Source organism: Salvelinus sp. IW2-2015, unplaced genomic scaffold (assembly GCF_002910315.2).
Source record: "Salvelinus sp. IW2-2015 unplaced genomic scaffold, ASM291031v2 Un_scaffold2420, whole genome shotgun sequence".
In the NCBI taxonomy this organism is placed as follows: Eukaryota; Metazoa; Chordata; class Actinopteri; order Salmoniformes; family Salmonidae; genus Salvelinus; species Salvelinus sp. IW2-2015.
In genome coordinates, this window is record NW_019943741.1 from 113308 (window position 1) to 119977 (window position 6670).

Sequence of the window (6670 nt, forward strand, 5' to 3'; positions counted from 1 at the left end):
GCGGCGGTAATTCCCCAGCATTACGACCAGGAATACGACTTTCCCAAATTGTTCGTACCCTGAGGGCAATTGAAATGATTCCAGAGGCTGATCCAAAACACCGCCGACGGAGAAGAGGTATTCGGAGTGGACTTCCAATCTGACTCAGGTGTGCACGCCATCCACCGCATCCAAGTATATTACTCGTTAATGTTCAGTCTCTGGATAATAAGGTAGACGAGCTCAGGGCAAMAATCTCTTTCCAGAGAGGCATCAGGGATTGTAACATACTCTGTTTCACGGAAACATGGCTCTCTCAGGATATACTGTCTTTGTCCATACAGCCAGCTGGGTTCTCAGTATATCGCGCATTCACGGAAACATGGCTCTCTGGGGATATACTGTCTTTGTCCGTACAGCCAGCTGGGTTCTCAGTATATTGCGCAGACAGGAATATAAAGAACTCTGCGGGAAGAGGAAAGGCGGGGGTGTATGTTTCATGATTAACCACTCATGGTGTGATTGTGATAACATACAGAAACTCAAGTAATTTTGTTCACCAGACCTAGAATACCTCACAATCAAATGCCAATCGTATTACCTCCCAATAGAATAACATCGACGATGCAAAGATATGGTGACTGAGCTAATCAGGAAGTGTATAGGAGATATTGTACCCACAGTCAACTTAGTGTATGTCAACTTCTGACCCACTGGAATTGTGATACAGTGAATTATYAGTGAAAGAATCTGTCTGTAAACAGTTGTTGGAAAAATTACTTGTGTCATGCACAAAGTAGATGTCCTAACCGACTTGCCAAAACTATAGTTTGTTAACAAGATATTTGTGGAGTGCTTGAAAAACGGGTTTTAATGACTCCAACCTAAGTGTATGTAAACTTCCGACTTCAACTGTATATACTGTATTCTATTCTACTGTAATTAGTCTATGCCACTTCGACATTACTCAAACTAATATTTATGTATTCCTTATTTCCATTATTTCACTTTTAGGTTGTGTGTATTGTGTGTATTGTTGTGAATTGTTTGATATTACTGCACTGTTGGAGCTAGAAACACAAGCGTTTCGCTCCACCCGCAATAACATCTGCTAAACATGTGTATGTGCCAAATAAAATTGTATTTGATTTGATGTTATGGCATCTTTAACCACCTGGTGACATTTTTTACTGAGCCAAAGCAGTATCTCTATCAAACAGACAGAGAGGTTATGTATATGCTAAGAGGTTCATAAAAGCTGTATGTTATAGTTTCTTACATCTCCTTGGAGCCTATAAGGGGTATAGGAGGAGGGTGGGTGGCCTCTTCTCAACAATACGATAGCATATACTGTACACTGTATGAAGATCTCCTTTATAGATCCATTTTCTATATATTAAGATTCCCTTTAATCTGCCAATAACGTAGGAATTCTCAGTCATATTCAGTACTCATACCCTACAATCTTTATCACTTAGCCCCATAGACAGCAACACCTGCATTCACCATAACCAACCACGTGTTTCATGGTTTAAATCAGAGGGTTTTATACCTGACTTCCCCCTCTCTCTATGGTGTGCCTCAGCTGCACTTCAGAAAGACATTGGGTATGCCATAGCTTAGTGAGAGCAGGTAAGAAAAGGGGAGGAGGGAGGGTATCCCCCTCTCGCTCTCTCTCTCCCTCTCTCTTTCTCTTCTTCCCTCTCTCTATCTGATCCATCTGGCTGGGTGTATTATTTGAGCCCTGCTACTTATCCTCTCTTTTCAAGTGGGGCCCTTTTACATTTTTCAGCATGACCAGGTCATCAAAGGGATCAAAGCCCCAGCAGTAGCAGCAATCCCAGGCACTATTTTACACACTAACAAGTAGAGAAAATTATATCCCTGAGAGCCGGCTGGCTGCCGAGCCTGAATAACCCGGGCGTTCCGGGGAGCTCATCCGCAGAAATACCAGCGATCGCTGCAGAGGAAGAGCACAAAGGAGAGATGACCATTACAGAGACAGGGGTGACGCACTGGTGTGTGTTGGGGGTATGGGGGGGATGTGTGTGTGTGAGAGAAAGAGTTTGGTGTGTGTCTGCGTGTATGCACTTGTTTTACAGCATTCCTCGGTGGAAGAAATGGCACAAATAAAACATGTCAAGGTCTGCCTCATCGCGACATCTCTATCTGAAAATAATCTTCTGTCATTCAACTCACACTTGAATAGATTTTGACACTTGTTTTCTCCTCTCTTTCTCTCTCTCTCTCCCTCTCATTCTCTCTCCCTCTCTCTCCATCTCTCCCTCGTCTGTCTCTCATTCTCTCCCTCTCTTTCTCTTTGTGGCTCTTCAGCTGTCTTTATCTTCCTCTTTCTTTCCTTTCTGTCTGTCTTTTCTTTKTTTTTTCTCCATTTATTAATATGACAAATATAATGACTTCCCAACTCCTCAGAGGGGCTCAAATTCAAAAGCTACTTTTTTTCTATTTCTCTTTGTCCTTTTCTTTTAATGTTCCCCCTCTCTTCTTAATTCTTTGAATTGATAATACAAACTCCCATTGTGGAAGATAATGACAGGCAAACTCCTTGTCAGAAAAACTAACATCCACAAGTCTACTGAATAATCCTATTTTTATTCGTATTAGCCTCTCACAAAACATGAATTATTAAACTGAGCAGTCATTGTTGTGTCTGACCCGTGGTTCATTCACTCATCACATTTCATTCAGTGAACATGTTKATTTCTTAAGTGAAGGACACGTTGCTTGTAGTCAGAACACTTCCGAAACATTTAGTTCCTGGACCAGCTCACACTCTTAATCTCTGCAGTTTAAAACTACTTGGTTTGGTCTGACCACTTTTTTCCTGAGTCAAACAAATAGCCCTCCCCTCCATTGATTCAAACCTGATGGATAGATACAGACTAACACCATGGCAACTACTGTACCTCAGCTGGTGAAAAAATATAATCTATGCTCTCAGTTGGTCGACACGTCAAAGAGGGAGAGAGGGACAGAAGCACAAAGTCTCTCTCCTGCTCTCATCAGGTGGAGAGTTGTCGCAGGCGGCGAATGTGGGTAAATTAAATGATTTAACCTTTGAGCAGGAAAAGGAAGAGACAGAGGAAAGGGAGAAAATGAAAGCAAGAGAGTGTGCACGGAGAAAAGAGGAAAGACCTCTCCTGTTCCTCTCCTCCTGTCAGGGGTGGCGGTGTGTTGAGTTTGATGCCTGCGCTAAGGCTCTGTGGCTAATGAGGAAAGCACTAGACACTCATTAAAGTGAATGTGTGCGTGTGGAACAAGGGAGAAAGACAACGAAAGATGAAGCAGCCGCTCCATAGAGTAGAAAAGGCACTCATTAGAATAACTCATTCTCAAAGGCCATGTTAGCGCGCGGCGCTGAGCTGCATCCAGCTCCCCATCCTCACCATCCTCTCCTCCCCCACGCCAGCCAAATCAACCCCCCGCCCCTCCCTATCCCCGGTCCCTGCCACTCTTCTCAACGTCTAGATGAGGTGTCCCTGCTTTCACCTTCTTTTCCCTCCAGTCACATTGATGTTGTTTAATTAAGCTCTGGTTCCTCATATCAGACCTGGCTATAAATATGTTGTTATTCAAAGCYTRTCTTCAGACTGGTATAATGAACAGATCTGAACCCATGGAGAGGTAAGTGGCGGCTGCTGCCTCCTGTGTAATCCAACTCTCTAACGCTCTCTCCAACTCTCTCCGTTATACTGGTAGAAGTTTTCAAAAGAATGATGACTAAATATCCTTTGAGGTGTTGTCTAAGGGGAGGTAATGAATTGAGGTGGTTGTGTGTGTGTAGTGGTGTGTAGTGGTGTGTAGTGGTGTGTAGTGGTGTGCAGTGGTGTGAAGGGACATTCTGGTAACTTGACCAATGTTTTACATTCAGTATCACTCCGTCAAGGGAAATATAATGTTCTTCTAACAGACATCTACATAGACTTCAGGATGTTGTGTATGGCTGGAAATAATCACAATTCATGTAAACATTGCAGTTTTGAAAACATAGCTTGTCCCCAAAAGGTGGTCTCTTGGCTCAACTTACCCCGGGTATGAAGTAAGTTGAGAATTGGGACAGGGTTATTTAAGCAGCCTACACATTTCTGTACTGAATGAAATATTACCACTTCCTTTTTAAAATCATATCTTTATATCCCAAACACAATTGAAAAACAATCACAATCACTTTTGTGTCTTTAATAATTTTAAGCATATTTTAGCACAGGCTTAACACCCAACAAACACTTTTTACATAGACCATGCCCTGATGTTACCTCATATCCGAGTCATAATGCCTTGCATTACGCCTGGGAAGAAAAACACCAATTAGCTTAACTTTCCATTGGCTCAACTTACCACAAGGCAAGCATGTTGACTATATTAGCCCACACAGCTACAAGGATCTACTTTCATGCTAGGTTTAGGACCTCATACTGAAGTTTATAGAGACCCCAACCGATGTATAGAACAATCTTAAAATGATCTACTTTGGTTTAGACGCAGGCATCATGAAACCTCTAACACAATACATTCATTTGACTTGGTGAAAACCTTTTTTTTTGCTTAACACTTTTCCCATGTGGTTTCTTCCTTCACAGACTTCATGAAATTATTTTTGGGTATGGTTATCTAGAAACAAGGGGTGACTCAACTTACCCCACTCTCCCCTACTGTGTATATGTGTGGTGTGTACTGGGGGCAGGGGAGCAATAGGGGTTTGCAATAAGACAAGTAGATAACTACTGTTCTGACGCATAGCATCCCTCTGTGACGTCTGATAGCCATCTCTTCCTGTGGGTGGGTCAGCTGTAGACAGCTTTCTCTGGACCAATGATTTTACGCAGTGTGAAGCACAGCACAGCGATGCAAAGCAATCACAGCTGCTGCATGTGGCATTAAGGGATGCTTTTCAGGAAGTAATGCGTTGTGTCTTAACTCATCACTCAATTCACTTGAATTATTAATGGAGCCAGAATTTATTTTCAAAGCATATTCTCTTCATCTTCTTCCCACCTGTGTGAGGCAATAAGCCGCTGACACACACTGTCACAGTCACCGCTACACACACAGAAACAACACAGTGCCGCACACACACACACACACACACAACACACACCACACACACACACACACACACACACACACACACACACACACACACACACACACACACACACACACACACACACACACACACACACACACACACACAACACAGTCAGTGAGTCAGTATGTAATCTCCCACCTTCAAAGAGCGAGGCTTTATTCAAATAATAATTATCAAAAGCATGTTGGAAATAAGCCAGTGCTTTCTCATAACAAAACAATCAAGGGGGGGAGTGAATTGTTGATAGTGCTGTCAAGTGCGTGCGTGTGTGTGTGTACTGTATGTGTGTGTCACTAGTGTGTGGAGGAGTGTGTGTGTCTCGTGTGATGTTGTAAACTCTGTGTGATGCGAGGCGCTCTCGCACCCTCAACCGGGTTTGATTCTTCCTGTCGAGCAGGTGACCTGGCATTTCAGTGACTTTTGGAGGTGTTACCACCCTGACATATTGTTCTCCCTACTGCCTCCGTCCATGTATCTCCCTCTACCACAGCCATCCTTCTCCCTCTCTCTCTCTCTCTCTCCCTCTCTCTCTCCCTCGCTCTCTCTCATTTTCACTCTTCTTTCACTTTCTCTGCTTCTCACTATTCCTTCCCCCATCATTTTCTCTCCCTCTAATTGAATCCCATCTCTCTCTCTTTCTCCATGAACCCGCCGTCCATCTCTCTCTGTCCTCTCCTATGCTCTTTATCTCTCTCTGTTTCTCTCGTGAGTTGTTTTTCTCTTAGCGAGAGCTTTTAGTTCCCCCTGAGTAGCAACATTTGGGTAAGAGAGCAAAATAAAGGGATAAAGAGAAAGGACATAAAAGTGATTTATTCTGCTCTTCTCTCTCAAAAAATAAACTCATATTTCAGAATGACGCCGTTTCGCCTCCTTGCCTCTTCCCGACTGTCTCCGCCACTCTATCCACTCACATTTTGATCAGGGATATTTAGCTGCAAAAGAAAAACTCAAATTATCTGTGCTGACGGTCTTTACGGAGCTATTGACCTCAACCTCCTTGTATCTTAGCAATTTAATTTAACCCGCGCTACGTGCTAACCGCTAATTAGATAGRATTTCAAAGGAAACTCACACCAGGAGCCCGGCGCAGGAGAAAAAAGAGAAAGAGAGAGCGAGAGGTAGATTAAGAAAGAGAGCGATAGACATGTGGCTATGCTTTAATTGCTGCGGGGTCGACCTTGTTGGTGCATTTTGAAAGGATAAAAATGACAGTGGTTAAATGGTGAACTAGCTAGCTGAGACAAAGAGGAGCAGCTGCTATCAGGTCTGTGAGAGAGGAGAGGAGGAAGAGGAGAGGAGATGAGAGAAGGAGAGAGAGGGAAGGGAGAGGAAGAGAGGAGGAGGGAGGGGAGAGGAGGAGAGGGAGGAGAGAGAAGGGAGGAGAGGAGAGGAGAGGAAGAGGAGAGGAGAGAGAGGGAGAGGAAGAGGAAGAGGAAGAGGATGAGGAGAAAGTGATGGGAGAAGAGAGCAGAGAGAGAGGAGAGAGAGGAGGAGGGAGGAGGATGCTAGAGGGAGAGGGATGAGGTGAGAGGAGTGGAGAGGAAGGAGAGGAAGAGAGAGGGAGGAGTGAAACAAGAGATA